Raw genomic sequence first — 16671 nt, 5'->3', positions numbered from 1 at the left:
ATTACAGTACAACGGTTTGATTTGTTTGATCGTAGCTAGCTAGCTACATAGCCGTCTTTGTATCTAAGACAATTGTGTAGTCTAGAGCGATTTTCTAGGTTAGCTAGCCAGCTATTGTCGTTCTTTTAACATAACGTAACGTAATCAACACTGCTAGCTAGCCAGCTAGCCCCCGAATAGCAGCACTGTAGAAACTATTACACTCGACAGAACGACTTGATTAGTGTAGTGTCAACAACGCAGCCACTGCCAGCTAGCCTACAAAGTCAACAACGCAGCCACTACCAGCTAGCCTACTCCAGCAGTACTGTATCATTTCAATCATTTTAGTCAATAAGATTCTTGCTACGTAAGCTTAACTTTCTGAACATTCGAGACGTGTAGTCCACTTGTCATTCCAATCTCCTTTGCATTAGCGTAGCCTCTTCTGTAGCCTGTCAACTATGTGTCTATCCATCCCTGTTCTCTCCTCTCTGCACAGACCATACAAACGCTCCACACCGCGTGGCCGCGGCCACCCTAATCTGGTGGTCCCAGCGCGCACGACCCACGTGGAGTTCCAGGTCTCCGGTAGCCTCTGGAACTGCCGATCTGCGGCCAACAAGGCAGAGTTCATCTCAGCCTATGCCTCCCTCCAGTCCCTCGACTTCTTGGCACTGACGGAAACATGGATCACCACAGATAACACTGCTACTCCTACTGCTCTCTCTTCGTCCGCCCACGTGTTCTCGCACACCCCGAGAGCTTCTGGTCAGCGGGTTGGTGGCACCGGGATCCTCATCTCTCCCAAGTGGTCATTCTCTCTTTCTCCCCTTACCCATCTGTCTATCGCCTCCTTTGAATTCCATGCTGTCACAGTTACCAGTTACCAAGCTTAACATCCTTATCATTTATCGCACTCCAGGTTCCCTCGTAGAGTTCATCAATGAGCTTGATGCCTTGATAAGCTCCTTTCCTGAGGACGGCTCACCTCTCACAGTCCTGGGCGACTTTAACCTCCCCACGTCTACCTTTGACTCATTCCTCTCTGCCTCCTTCTTTCCACTCCTCTCCTCTTTTGACCTCACCCTCTCACCTTCCCCCCTACTCACAAGGCAGGCAATACGCTCAACCTCATCTTTACTAGATGCTGTTCTTCCACTAACCTCATTGCAACTCCCCTCCAAGTCTCCGACCACTACCTTGTATCCTTTTCCCTCTCGCTCTCATCCAACACTTCCCACACTGCCCCTACTCGGATGGTATCGCGCCGTCCCAACCTTCGCTCTCTCTCCCCCGCTACTCTCTCCTCTTCCATCCTATCATCTCTTCCCTCTGCTCAAACCTTCTCCAACCTATCTCCTGATTCTGCCTCCTCAACCCTCCTCTCTTCCCTTTCTGCATCCTTTGACTCTCTATGTCCCCTATCCTCCAGGCCGGCTCGGTCCTCCCCTCCCGCTCCGTGGCTCGACGACTCATTGCGAGCTCACAGAACAGTGCTCCGGGCAGCCGAGCGGAAATGGAGGAAAACTCGCCTCCCTGCGGACCTGGCATCCTTTCACTCCCTCCTCTCTACATTTTCCTCCTCTGTCTCTGCTGCTAAAGCCACTTTCTACCACTCTAAATTCCAAGCATCTGCCTCTAACCCTAGGAAGCTCTTTGCCACCTTCTCCTCCCTCCTGAATCCTCCTCCCCCTTCCCCCCCCTCCTCCCTCTCTGCAGATGACTTCGTCAACCATTTTGAAAAGAAGGTCGACGACATCCGATCCTCGTTTGCTAAGTCAAACGACACCGCTGGTTCTGCTCACACTGCCCTACCCTGTGCTCTGACCTCTTTCTCCCCTCTCTCTCCAGATGAAATCTCGCTTCTTGTGACGGCCGGCCGCCCAACAACCTGCCCGCTTGACCCTATCCCCTCCTCTCTTCTCCAGACCATTTCCGGAGACCTTCTCCCTTACCTCACCTCGCTCATCAACTCATCCCTGTCCGCTGGCTTACGTCCCTTCCATCTTCAAGAGAGCGAGAGTTGCACCCCTTCTGAAAAAACCTACACTCGATCCCTCCGATGTCAACAACTACAGACCAGTATCCCTTCTTTCTTTTCTCTCCAAAACTCTTGAACGTGCTGTCCTTGGCCAGCTCTCCCGCTATCTCTCTCAGAATGACCTTCTTGATCCAAATCAGTCAGGTTTCAAGACTAGTCATTCAACTGAGACTGCTCTTCTCTGTATCACGGAGGCGCTCCGCACTGCTAAAGCTAACTCGCTCTCCTCTGCTCTCATCCTTCTAGACCTATCGGCTGCCTTCGATACTGTGAACCATCAGATCCTCCTCTCCACCCTCTCCGAGTTGGGCATCTCCGGCGCGGCCCACGCTTGGATTGCGTCCTACCTGACAGGTCGCTCCTACCAGGTGGCGTGGCGAGAATCTGTCTCCTCGCCACGCGCTCTCACCCACTGGTGTCCCCCAGGGCTCTGTTCTAGGCCCTCTCCTATTCTCGCTATACACCAAGTCACTTGGCTCTGTCATAACCTCACATGGTCTCTCCTATCATTCCTATGCAGACGACACACAATTAATCTTCTCCTTTCCCCCTTCTGATGACCAGGTGGCGAATCGCATCTCTGCATGTCTGGCAGACATATCAGTGTGGATGACGGATCACCACCTCAAGCTGAACCTCGGCAAGACGGAACTGCTCTTCCTCCCGGGGAAGGACTGCCCGTTCCATGATCTCGCCATCACGGTTGACAACTCCATTGTGTCCTCCTCCCAGAGCGCTAAGAACCTTGGCGTGATCCTGGACAACACCCTGTCATTCTCAACTAACATCAAGGCGGTGGCCCGTTCCTGTAGGTTCATGCTCTACAACATCCGCAGAGTACGACCCTGCCTCACACAGGAAGCGGCGCAGGTCCTAATCCAGGCACTTGTCATCTCCCGTCTGGATTACTGCAACTCGCTGTTGGCTGGGCTCCCTGCCTGTGCCATTAAACCCCTACAACTCATCCAGAACCCCGCAGCCCGTCTGGTGTTCAACCTTCCCAAGTTCTCCCACGTCACCCCGCTCCTCCGCTCTCTCCACTGGCTTCCAGTTGAAGCTCGCATCCGCTACAAGACCATGGTGCTTGCCTACGGAGCTGTGAGGGGAACGGCACCGCAGTACCTCCGGGCTCTGATCAGGCCCTACACCCAAACAAGGGCACTGCGTTCATCCACCTCTGGCCTGCTTGCCTCCCTACCACTGAGGAAGTACAGTTCCCGCTCAGCCCAGTCAAAACTGTTTGCTGCTCTGGCCCCCCAATGGTGGAACAAACTCCCTCACGACGCCAGGACAGCGGAGTCAATCACCACCTTCCGGAGACACCTGAAACCCCACCTCTTTAAGGAATACCTAGGATAGGATAAAGTAATCCTTCTCACCCCCCCCCTTAAATGATTTAGATGCACTATTGTAAAGTGGCTGTTCCACTAGATGTCATAAGGTGAATTCACCAATTTGTAAGTCGCTCTGGATAAGAGCGTCTGCCAAATGACTTAAATGTAAATGTAAAATGTAAATGTAACCAGATAAAAGGCACCCTCTCTGCGATTATTAGACTTGGGGCTAACTAGTGGGTTAGTTATATAACTATAACCCGCTGTTGGAGCTAAACGCTAGATCCACTTACCTCTTGTTGCAGAATCTGACTCAAGCGGATATTTCCATTCCTCGGCACAATCAGCATGGAACATTGATTGATTACTCCTTCCATGATTTTGAACTTGTTGTTCCCATGATTGGGCCTCTTCCTAAAAAGCATTCCTCCCTCACCAGATTGGTCTAGGGAGGCCTATCAAAGGCAACCGCAATAACTCCCGTATTGACACATCAACAGTCAGGCTGGATGTCGATTCTGACAACGAGCTGTTTATATTCTCCATCGTCATGTGAGGTACACACTGATGAACTAATAGCCGATGATTCCCCCAACATTGACATGCCGTCACCACCTGATGAAGATCTGTGTGATGTCGCCGAACAGTATCCTGGTTTCCATGCATAGGTACTACAGCTACTGTCAGAGGCAGCATCAGTTGCGGGAATTATTTAACAAACACAGCGAGATCTGTTTGACAGATGTTACGGTATTCATGTGGTTCATATTCCTATGCCACTCGGAGCAGCCCTATGTTTGTACAGCACTCCCGTGTGGCCTGTTTTGAAACCAACGGCTAAATGGTGTCTTACCATTGACTATAGACAACTCAACAAGCTGGTTCCATTGTCTCGTTGGCCAATGACACAGCTCAACCAAGAGTTGCCAAGTACTTCTCCACTGTCGACGTGGCGAATGGTTTCTGGACCACGGCAATGCCAGATGTACATTTACATTTACATTTAAGTCATTTAGCAGACGCTCTTATCCAGAGCGACTTACAAATTGTAGCCACCAGGGGGACGATAATTTTTATGGATGATGTTCTCATGAGGAGTGAGACCACGTTCTTACCCAACTTGGAGTGGCAGGGGCTACGTTGGCTATCACGAAAGGACAATGATGCAGGATCAAGGTAAACTTGAGGTTGGACTTCTGGTGGGTGCTGAGGGCATCCTGCCACAAGCAGCCCACAACATCAAAACATGTACAAAGCTTTATGAGGTGCGCAGCTTCTTCAGAGTGTGTAATTACTCCCGTCAATTAATTGAAAAATATGTTGACTTGTCAAAGTCTTTGACCCGTCTTCTTCAGAAAGACACCCAGTTCATTTGTGATGCCACTCACAACGAAGCTGTGACTTCCTTGAAAAACCTGCTTTGTGAGGCACCCTGCCTGGTATACCCCAACAGAGAGAAGACGTTGTTTTTGGAAGTCGGTTTCTCAAAGCACTGCCTTAGTGCTGGGTTGTACCAAAAATATGACCAAGACTGATGTGTGGTTGCTTACGCAAGCAACACAAGTACTTGGACTGCAAAAAAGTGCTGCTGTCGACAGTCTGGGCAGTCAAGCACTTCATCAGTTATGTTGGCAGACAAAAGGTGGTCAACGAAACATGTCACCAGCCCGTGACTTTTCTGAAAAGCCAACGAAGCCGAGGGTGCTGTACACAACAGCAGAATAGTGGCTTGGCTAATGGCGCTGCAGAGCCACGAATTGGTAGTAAACTATGCAAAAGCAGAAACACCTGCCTTTAAGTGGGGCTCTGGTGGTGAGTTACCACTGTTGTGACGACGACAACGTGCAACGTAGCTCCGCCGTTGCCTTCGAACCATGACTACTTTGAAGAGAACGTGCATGCCAATGGTATTTGTGGATGGCTGTTCTTACCATCATCTAGAACACTTGCAAACTGGTGTGGGATTGGTATGGCACAACATTCCGTGTAAACCTCTTCAATTTCAAGACCAGCCAGGTCGCAAAAGTTGCTGGCGCATTTATCACTGAGCAAACAGCGGTGAAACATGACTTGTCAGAACTGGCAATCTGCATCGACTCAAACAATCCAAGACTCACCTTCTTATACCATTTACCGTTTTGGAAACAAAAGCACATGACTACTTCGAGTGTAAAGAAGTGAAAAACAAAGAGCTCATTGTAGCTTGCGATGACCTCATAACCAAATACGACATACATGAGTATTGGAAGAAAGTCAAGGGACACTCCAAATCATCTAGTCGTGACAAACTTGGCATCGACCATGCCAACAGCATGGCAAAATCTGGTGCAATTCACGGCACCCCTTGGGTGTTCGATGCTCAGAATGCAATGATCACTGAGGCGACCATGGTATCTGCAGTAACACGTAGCCATGTAGTGGAAAACATCGTTGCACGAATATATTGTGTTGCTAACTCATTCATTCCTGAATGGTGACTTGGTAGCAATGTAACACCAAGATGAGTCCCTCGCCACTTTGATGGCTTTCTTGTCTGATCCTGTCAATCACTCAGTGTCCGAGCTGGCTTTGGCAGGCTCACACGATTTGCATTCGCAGTACACAACTAAACAGCACCTTACACTTGTAGATGACCTACTGGTTTATGTTTCAGAAACTGACGCCATACAAATGTGGGTGGTTCCTAAAACATGGAGGGGGATAATGATAGCTCATGCCCACGACGTGCCATGTGGAGGCCATAGGGGGGTCAAGGCTACATGTGAAACATTGTGACAGGTGGCCTACTGGCCTCACATGGAACAAGACGTGGCACAATACGTGATGGGTGCCTAGTTTGCTGCCAGTTTCAACCCTCCAAGCCCCTCCACAGAGCACCCTTGCAACGCTCAATCCAGATTGACTGGGTTGGCCCAGTTGCCAGGTTGGCTAGAGGCAACGAGTATCTCCTCACAGTGACGTGCGCATTCACAAAGTGGGTGGAGTGCCTGCCCACAACCATAATGACCAAAATGTGGCGGCTCCTGGGAGTTGAAGTTCAACTCTACATCACGTACCACCCTAGGAGCTCCGGCAGGTTAGAAAGGAGCAATCAGACAATCGTCAGTATCCTGAGGAAATATGTAGCAGCCAACCACAAATATTGGGACCTCAAACTCCCAATGGTACAGATGGCAACCAGAGCCACACGCAATAGGTCTATGGGAATAACCCCATTCGAGAGAATGATGGGCAGGCAAACGACGCTTCCACTGCATTTCCTGTACCAACCGGGAGATGTCGCCTCAGCCACAGCCTACACGGCTCATCAATACATGACGGATTTGTGAATGCACCTCCAGACTACCTTTGTGTATGCTCAAGGAAAGTTGGAAAGAAGTGCAGAAGGTGACAAAACCCACTACGACAAAAGGCCTCAACGTCGGGGATAAGGTGTGGAACTACAAATACGCCAAACCCTTGGGCGTCGCAATGAGTTCCTGCCCCACTAGACAGCGAGATTGTGGTGAAGCTGTCACCTGTCGCTTCAGAATCAGCAAAGGTCAACAAAACACCAAGTTCATGTGGGTCCATAGGAATCAAATCAAGTTGTACAATCCCCCATGGGAATAGAAGGGGTACAATCCAGCACCAAATAGATTGAAACCTAGAAAAGTCAGAGGTACTAAGAAAATTCTTAAGTATCCTCAGCTGATCCCTTCCAGTAGATTAGTACATTGCACCTAACATATTTTCTTTTCTTCCCAGCTACAAGATATACGTTATTGTCCTGCGCTGTGCTGTTTGAAATAGGGAAATCAGCAAAAGTTGTTTCATAACATTTTAATTTACAAAAACCAGATAACTGAAATAATCAAACAATATATCTAATTATGCATTTTTTAAGATGGAGTTCCTGGTCAAAACTAACCCAGCAGATACTCACAAGTGAAACCCCCTACGGGAATTGTTCTCAACGATAATCCAGGACTCCTTATAATCAACTTCAGAGTGCAGAGAACATTTACTGCCAGCACATTCCACCTGTGGCACATTTGAGTTTGGCCAGGGCTGACTGGACCACACAGGCAGTTAAGCACGCCCAGATAGACACTGCCCATATGTTGGCCCAACTCCAAAAGTTCACAGTCACCCAGTCAAAACCAGCAGAGCCCAGGCGAGAAAAACGTTTTGTTGGGCGCTACTCTCGTTAGGTGCAGCCGTAGAGTCACTATTTGCTCTAGGTACCACTGCTGTCAATGCAGTCAGTTTAGCCACAGTCAAAAGAAACGTTAGGGAGATCCCTAAAGATATGCCACTTATCCAGCAACAGATGAAATCACAGATACTCAGGTTGCAACATGTGGAAAAGTCTCTCCATGATTCTATTACGGTGGTAAACACAGACGCTACTCTCCTGAACAAAACCCTCCTGTTGGTAGGAAAGCTAGCAGAGGTCATGAACCAGGACTATGCCCATGTCCAATTGGTTTGATTGTTATTGGAGGATTTCTCAGTGAAATTCGCTCTTCTTTGGATCACTTGGCCATGAATAGAATCCCCTCATACAGTTGAAGTCGGAAGGTTACATACACTTAGGTTGGAGTCATTAAAATTTGTTATCAACCACTCCACAAATTTCTTCTTAGCAAACCACAGTTATCGCAAATCAGTTAGGACATCTACTTTGTGCATGACACAAGTACCTTTTCCACCAATTGTGTTCAGACAGATGATTTAATTTATAATTCACTGTATCACAATTCCAGTGGGTCAGAAGTATATATACACTAAGTTGACTGTGCCTTTAAATAGCTTGGGAAATTCCAGAAAATTATGTCATAGCTTTAGAAGCTTTTGATGGGCTAATTAACATAATTTGAGTCAATTGGAGGAGTACCTGTGGATATATTTCAAGGCCTACCTTCAAACTCAGTGCCTATTTGCTTGACATCATGGGAAAAGCAAAAGAAATCAGCCAAGACCTCAGAAAGAACATTGTAGACGTCCACAAGACTGGTTCATCCTTGAGAGCAATTTCCAAACGCCTGAAGGTACCATGTTCATCTGTACAAACAATAGTACGCACGTATAAACACCATGGGACCATGCAGCCGTCATGCCGCTAAGGAAGGATACACATTCTGTCTCCTAGAGATGAAGGTACTTTGGTGCGAAAAGTGCAAATCATTCCCAGAACAACAGCAAAGGAAGATGCTGGAGAAAACAGGTACAAACGTATCTATATCCACAGTAAATCGAGTCCTATATCGACAACCTGAAAGGCCGCTCAGCAAGGAAGACGCCACTGCTCCAAAACCGGCATAAAAAAGCCAGACTATGGTTTGTAACTGCACATGGGGACAAAGATTATACTTTTTGGAGTAATGTCCTCTGGTCTGTCCTCTGGTCATAATGACCATCGTTATGTTTGGAGGAAAAGGGGGAGGCTTGCCAGCCGACAAACACCATTCCAACTGTGTAGCACGGGGGTGGCAGCATCATGTTGTGTGGGTGCTTTTGGGGGTGCTTTGCTGCAGGAAGGGAATGGTGCACTTCACAAAATCAATGGCATCATGAGGAACGGAAATTATGTGGATATATTAAAGTAACATCTCAAGACATCTTTCAGGAAGTTAGAGCTTGGTCGCAAATGGGTCTTCCAAATGGACAATGACTTCAGGCATACTTCCAAAGTTGGCTTAAGGACAACAAAGTCAAAGTATTGGAGTGGCCATAACAAAGCCCTGACCTCAATCCTAGACATTTTGTGTGCAGAAAAACTGAAAAAGCCTGTGCAAGCAAGGAGGCCAAACAAACCTGACTCAGTTTCACCAGTTCTGTCAGGAGGAATGGGCCAAAATTCACCCAATTAATTGTAGGAAACTTGTGGAAGACTAATCGAAACGTTTGACCCAAGTTAAACAATTTAAAGACAATGCTAGCAAATACTAATTGAGTGTATGTAAACTTCTGACCCACTGGGAATGGGATGAAATAAATTTAAGCTGAAAAAAATAATTTTCTCTACTATTATTCTGACATTCCACACCCCCAGTCGTAGTTCATCAGGAACACAATCCAGATTTCTAACCAAAGAAGTCCACTAACTTTGTCCTAGCAAACCATTCGTCAGGGATAAAACTGAACTCCTTTTTGGACTTTAGCCTATCACCAGCAAAGAATGCTGTCAAGCCAAACTAACAGCAAGGTATGGGGTCACCACCACACAAGTGGAGGATGTAGGGAATCAATAGTTGGTTAACACCCCTTTTGCATCCGCCACTATGACTTACGAACGCCATGACTCAACCACCCAACTGAACCTCCCCAACCAGACTGCTTTTGTTAAGATAACAGAGTGGGCGATTATCGACATAGACAACCTCACTCTATACCAACTTCCCGATGACAGGTAGACACAGATATTGAAATTCCTGATGCTTTTGCTAAACGTTCCCTTGAGTTACCACAAACCATTAAAACCAAATCCAGTTTGAGCGTAATGGATGCGTTAGTTGACCCGACTGACTACAAGCCAAAACATTGGTCTGTCACCCGCTCTTGGACGTTGCCAGACAGTGTCCTGGCTGTTACCATGATCCTTGGTCTTATTGCCCTTGTCGTGTGTACCTACTATGTGCATAGGCGCACACATGCAATGGAAGCCCTAATGTGGTCTAGGATCAGCAGTGGGGCGGAAGCGATCCTGATTTTCGGAAAGTCTGCAATATATCCTGAAACCCCATTATGTGATCCATCTTAAGCAAATAACCCAAGCATTAATTGAGAGTCAGGTGAACCACTGTTCTGTGGTCTGGTGAAACAGATTGCACAGAAAAAAGCAGCAATGATTGTTTTGAGGTGGAGATATGGGTCTTCTGTTGTTATCAAATCAAATCAAATTTTTATTTGTCACATACACATGGTTAGCAGATGTTAATGCGAGTGTAGCGAAATGCTTGTAAAAAGTTGACGCTGATCTTATATACAGTAGTTCTTCTCGACTGTATGTAATGAAACCTAAGATGACCTGGGGTACTAATGTAAGAAATAACACGTAAAAAAACAAAAAACTGCATAGTTTCCTAGGAACGCGAAGCGAGGCGGCCATCTCTGTCGGCGCCGGATGCCAATAGTAGTCATACTAGTCATACTCAATGCTCATTTGGTTGGTAACGGACAGACATTCAGTAATTCCCAGGAATAGCTTGTCCACCATCTATGTGTTATCCAGACAGAAAAGAGATATAGGCAAAATAACTTTTTAATTTAAAAGCAATAAAGAAGTGGAAAAATGTATCTGAGCAAACCAGAAACATTTCAATATATACATTCCAACAATATTTTAAAACCGTTTAAATATAATACATAGGGAAGTTGTGCTGGACTATGGTAGATGAATAATCAATCTATCTATTTAGACTGTTAAGAGTATTTATCTGGTCAATATGTCAGTGTATCATGTCTGTTTGTAACAGTGTGTTATATGTGAAAATGGGATCATATAATAAATTGTATTTGAATTTTTAAGGACTCTTGGAAGATTCGTCCAAATGAGGACTAAAAGAGATCCTAATAAAATAAAATAAAATCCCCAGCTTTTTCTTCAGATTTCGTTAGGTCAGCCCTGTAGTGTCCCCATTATAAGCTTTGTCATTCAGGTTGCAGATGTTCTGAAAGAGCTGCAAAACCTGGACCCGTACAAATCATCTGAGCTAGACAATCTGGACCCACTCTTTCTAAAACTATCCGCCGCCTTTGTTGCAATCCCTATTACCAGTCTGTTCAACCTCTCTTTCGTATCGTCCGAGATCCCTAAAGGTTGGAAATCTGCCGCGGTCATCCCCATCTTCAAAGGAAGACTAGACCCAAACTGTTATAGACCTATATCCATCCTGCCCTGCCTCTCTAAAGTCTTCGAAAGCCAAGTTAACAAACAGATCACTGACCATTTCGAATCCCACCGTACCTTCTCCGCTGTGCATTACGGTTTCCGAGCTCGTCACGGGTGCACCTCAGCCACGCTCAAGGTACTAAACGATATCATAAGTGCCATCGATAAAAACAGTACTGTGCAGCCGTCTTAATCGACCTGACCAAGGCTTTCGACTCTGTCAATCACGGTATTCTTATCGGCAGACTCATTAGCCTCGGTTTCTCTGCTTCGGCTGGTTCACCAACTACTTTGCAGACAGAGTTCAGTGTGTCAAATTGGAGGGCCTGTTGTCCGGACCTCTGGCAGTCTCTATGGGGGTACCACAGGGTTCAATTCTCGGGCCGACTCTTTTCTCTGTATATATCAATGATGTCGCTCTTACTGCGGGTGATTCCCTGATCCACCTCTACGCAGACAACACCATTCTGTATACATCTGGCCCTTCTTTGAACACTGTGTTAACTAACCTCCAAACGAGCTTCAATGCCATACAACACACCTTCAGTGGCCCCCAACTGCTCTTAAACGCTAGTAAAACCAAATGTATGCTTTTCAAACGTTCGCTGCCGCACCCGACCGCCCGACTAGTATCACTACTCTGGATGGTTCTGACCTAGAATATGTGGACAACTACAAATACCTAGGTGTCTGGCTAGACTATAAATTCTCCTTCCAGACTCATAATAAACATCTCCAATTCAAAATCAAATCTAGAATTGGCTTTCTATTTCGCAACAAAGCCTCCTTCACTCATGCCGCCAATCTTACCCTAGTAAAACTGATTATCCTACTGATCCTCGACTTCGGGGATGTCATCTACAAAATAGCTTCCAAAACTCTAAACTCAGTGACTGGAACGAATTGCAAAAATTGCTGAAGCTGGAGACTCACTAACTTTAAACACCAGCTCTCTGAGCAGCTAACTGATCGCTACAGCTGTACATAGTCCATCTGTAAATAGCCCACCCAATCTACCTACCTCATCCCCATATTGTTTTTTGATTTACTTTCTGCTCTTTTGCACACCAGTATCTCCACTTGCACATCATAATCTGCTCATTTATCACTCCAGTGTTAACTTGTTATGGCTACAATCCCCCTATCGGGATAATTGTCATCAACAACCGCTGAATAGCATAGCGCTACATACAATAAATATTACTATAAATATTTATATTCATGAAATCACAAGTGCAATATAGGAAAACACAGTTTAGCCTTTTGTTAATCCACCTGTCATGTCAGATTTTGAAATTAAGCTTTACAGCGAAAGCAATCCAACCGTTTGTGTAAGTCTATCGATCGCACCATAAACATTAAGTACACTTAGCATCAGGTAGCTCGGTCACGAAAATCTGAAAAGCAATCAAATTAATTGTTTACCTTTGATGATCTTCGGATGATTTCACTCACAAGACTCCCAGTTACACAACAAATGTTCCGTTTGTTCCATAAATTTGATTTTTATATCCAAAATACCTCTGTTTGTTTGTCGCGTTATGTTCAGAAATCCACAGGAAAGAGCGATCACGACAACGCAGACGAAAATTCCAAATAGTTTCCATTATGTCCACAGAAACATGTCAAACATGTTTTTTTTAATCAATCCTCAGGTTGTTTTAAAATATATAATCGATAATATATCAACCGCAAATGTCTTTCACAGTAGGAGAGGGGAAAACAATGGCTGTCCAAATTCTGTTGGCAAGCAAAACTCATGTGACCACTTGACGCGATGTTATTTTTCAAAATAAAAGCCTGAAACTATGTCTGAAGACTGTTGACACCTTGAGGAAGTGATAGGAAAAGGAATCTGGTTCATATCTCTTTAAATCGAGCAAAGGGAGGCTATGGAACATGGAGTTTTCAAAATAGAGGCCACTTCCTGTTTTGATTTTCCTCAGGGTTTTTCTCCAGTAATATCAGTTCTGTTATACTCACAGACAATATTTTGACAGTTTTGGAAACTTTAGAGTGTTTTCTATCCAAGACTAATAATAATATGCATATATTAGCAACTGAGACTGAGGAGCTGGCCGTTTACAATGGGCACCTTTTCATCCAAGCTACTCAATACTGCCCCTGCAGCCATATGAAGTTAATCTGCTTAAATTGTAATTACTTCACTACTATGGCCTATTTATTGCCTACCTCCTCACGCCCTTTGCACACACTGTATATAGACTTTCTTTTTTTCTATAGTGTTATTGACTTTACACTTGTTTATTCCATGTGTAACTCTGTGTTGTTGTTTGTGTCATACTGCTTTGCTTTATCTTGGCAAGGTCACAGTTGTAAATGAGCTTACCTGGTTAAATAAAGGTGAAATAAAATAAATAAAATAGAAACTGCCTGTTACTCAGGCCCAGAAGCCAGGATATGCGTATAATTGGTAGCAGTGCATATAAAACACTTTGACGTTTCTAAAACTGTTAAAATAATGTCTGAGACTATAAAATAATTGATATGGCAGGCGGAAGAATATTATTTTATTTTTGAGCTCCCAGGCTCTTATTATGTAAACCTATTATTTCTATGCATGTCCGTCACCCAGATTGCAATTCCTATGGCTCCCACTAGATGTCAACAGTCTTTATTCAAGGTTTCAGGCTTCTTTTTTGAAAAACAAACAAGTATTTGGTGCGTTTGTTAGGTTACCACCTGAAGCAAATCGGTCTTTCGTCTCGAGAAGGAGAGGACGCGGGCTTATGAATTTGCCTTTCATGTTGAACATACTACTTTCTGTGTGAAATAGAGGGGTGTGGGATTGATGTGGGGGTTTATAACACCTCACCTCGATCGTTAATTGCAATTCAGCAGATGGTTCCTTTCTGGTGAATGGAATGTCTTTTTGTTACAAAAGAGTGTGCCTCCCAAAACTTCAACATCAAACAATGAACGTGGGACAATATATTTCAACATCCGAATGTTGGGAATGATGAGAGATGGAATATATAAAATTATTGTCTATTTTGTGATGTCATTAAAAATTGTATAAAGAAATTAGAACAAACCATTGTAACTTGAGGAGCTTTGACACGGTGTATATCAGGTTTACATCCATTGCGTGTTGTAGAAAATATCAATGATGAAGAGAATTGTTTTTGTGATGATAGGACCTGTGATTTTAGTTCTCTAATGAGATCATAGTAATTAGAATACTTTGCCTCGTAACTAGCCACAACCCAGGGAGCACAGAGAGCGTGTCAGCATGACAAAAATGCCCCCTTTTAACCCGGGTGTAAAAAAGATTGAGTTAAGAATTAACATACCAGACTAAAAGGACCACAAGCTACGGCTTGGTCTATATTAGTCATGACCCTGGAAGAAGACAAAGGAACCTCTAACAATCAATGCTGCGGTTGAGTAGCTGTTCTAAGTACTGTGTCTAAGAAAGTGAATTTAAGTAGTTTATTCTCTTCCGTTCATCGTCGGCTACACTGCTCTCATCATCACTCTGGGGATCATCGACATGGCTGATTAGCTGTCCTCAGAAGACCTCTCTTCCAGAACCAGTGCAAGTCAACAGGCAACTAGAAGAAGGACATTGTGACCTCTTGTGGAAAATCAGAGACTTCCACCTGAGAACAAAGGGGAAGGTTATCCGAAGAAGAAGGCCCAATCGAACACTTCTCACAAAGCGGAACCCTTTCCACAAAGGTCTGGGCCCAACAGAGATACCAGATGAAGACCTTCAACACGTAAATACATGCATTACTTCTTACCCAAAAAAGTGGCAGTTTGGGGAAAGGTATTAGGGTTACTGTGAGCGTCGTTCCCAAATGTATCCAAGTGTTGCTTCTATTTCTCTCTCACTTTCTCTCTCTTTAACTTATTGGTGATAGGGGGCTATATTTTCACGTCCAGATGAAATGCATGCCCAAATTCAATTACCTGCTACTCATCCCCAGAAGATAAGATATGCATATTATTAGTAGATGTGGATAGAGAACACTCTGACGTTTCTAAAACTGTTTGAATCATGTATGTGAGTATAACAGAACTTATTTAGCAGGCAAAACCCAGAGGACAAACCACTCAGATTTTTGTTTTGAGGTCACTCTCTTTTCAATGGGTTTTCATTGGGAATCCAGATTTCTAAGGGGCCTTCTTGCAGTTCCTACCGCTTCCACTGGATGTCAACAGTCTTTAGAAATTGGTTGAGGTTTTTCCTTTGAGAAATGAAGAAATAGCCCTGTTCAGAACGAGGATAACTTGTAGTGTACTGTTTGTTAGAGGCACGTGACCAGAAAGCATGCTACAGTTTGTTTTCCTCCTGTATTGAACACAGATCATCACGTCTTCAATTTTATCGATTATTTACATTAAAAAAATACCTAAAGTTGCATTACAAAAGTAGTTTGAAATGTTTTGGCAAAGTTTACAGGTAACTATTGAGATATTTTGTAATCACGTTGTGGAACCGGTGTTTTTCTGGATCAAACGCTCCAAATAAATGGACATTTTGGATATATGTCGACAGAATTAATCGAACAAAAGGACCATTTGTGATGTTTATGGGACATATTGGAGTGCCAACAGAAGAAGCTCGTCAAAGGTAAGGCATGAATTATATTTTTATTTCTACGTTTTGTGTCGTGCCTGCAGGGTTGAAATATGCTTTTCTCTCTTTGTTTACGGAGGTGCTATCCTCAGATAATAGCATCGTTTGCTTTCGGCAAAAAGCGTTTTTGAAATCTGACATGTTGGCTGGATTACAACAAGTGTAGCTTTAATTTGGTGTCTTACATATGTGATTTCATGAAAGTTTGATTTTTATAGTAATTTATTTGAATTTGGCGCTCTGCATTTTCACTGGCTTTTGGCCAGTTGGGACGCTAGTTCACATATCCCAGAGAGGTTAACATCTTGTGTAACAAGTGTAATATTATCCTGTCCGCTAGGGACCTGTTGTCGCCATATTAAGTTTCAAATTAATAACCTATACCGCGTGTGTGTATCCTGTGTTATCATTTAGTTTGTTAGTAAATAAATAATCAAATCAATTTGTGTGGTATGGAATGATTAGTAAGACTCGAGTTTGTGCAGATTCATGAAGTCTGTGATGTTCAGAATGAGACTGATATGAGGAAATGATTCATTAGTGACTGTTATCAATATATATATTATTGAGTTAAATCGGGAGACAGTATCTCCGTAAAAAACTTCTCCCGTGGTGCCCCAATTTCCTAAAGAGTTAATTGTTACATGATTAATTTAATCCAGTAACAATTAAACATAGTAGGTTATTATTCAATAAATAACAGTCATTAATGAGAGTCACGCCACAACACTAATTACACAATCAGGGCTACAAAGAAGCTGGGAAGGGTATATGACTCCTTCTGAAATGGGACCCTGGTCCCTATATACAGTATAGCCCTATGGGGCCTGGT

General features: G+C 44.3%; 1 protein-coding gene across 1 annotated transcript in view; it reads right to left on the bottom strand.

Annotated features, from left to right (window-relative positions):
- LOC135558263 (actin filament-associated protein 1-like 2) overlaps positions 1 to 16671 on the bottom strand; it is a 54202-nt gene that overhangs the window by 11266 nt on the left and 26265 nt on the right. The gene's annotated exons all lie outside the window — the stretch shown is intronic.

The sequence above is a fragment of the Oncorhynchus masou genome, chromosome 17, assembly GCF_036934945.1.
Source record: "Oncorhynchus masou masou isolate Uvic2021 chromosome 17, UVic_Omas_1.1, whole genome shotgun sequence".
NCBI lineage: Eukaryota > Metazoa > Chordata > Actinopteri > Salmoniformes > Salmonidae > Oncorhynchus > Oncorhynchus masou.
This window is presented reverse-complemented; position numbering and strand designations above follow the sequence as displayed.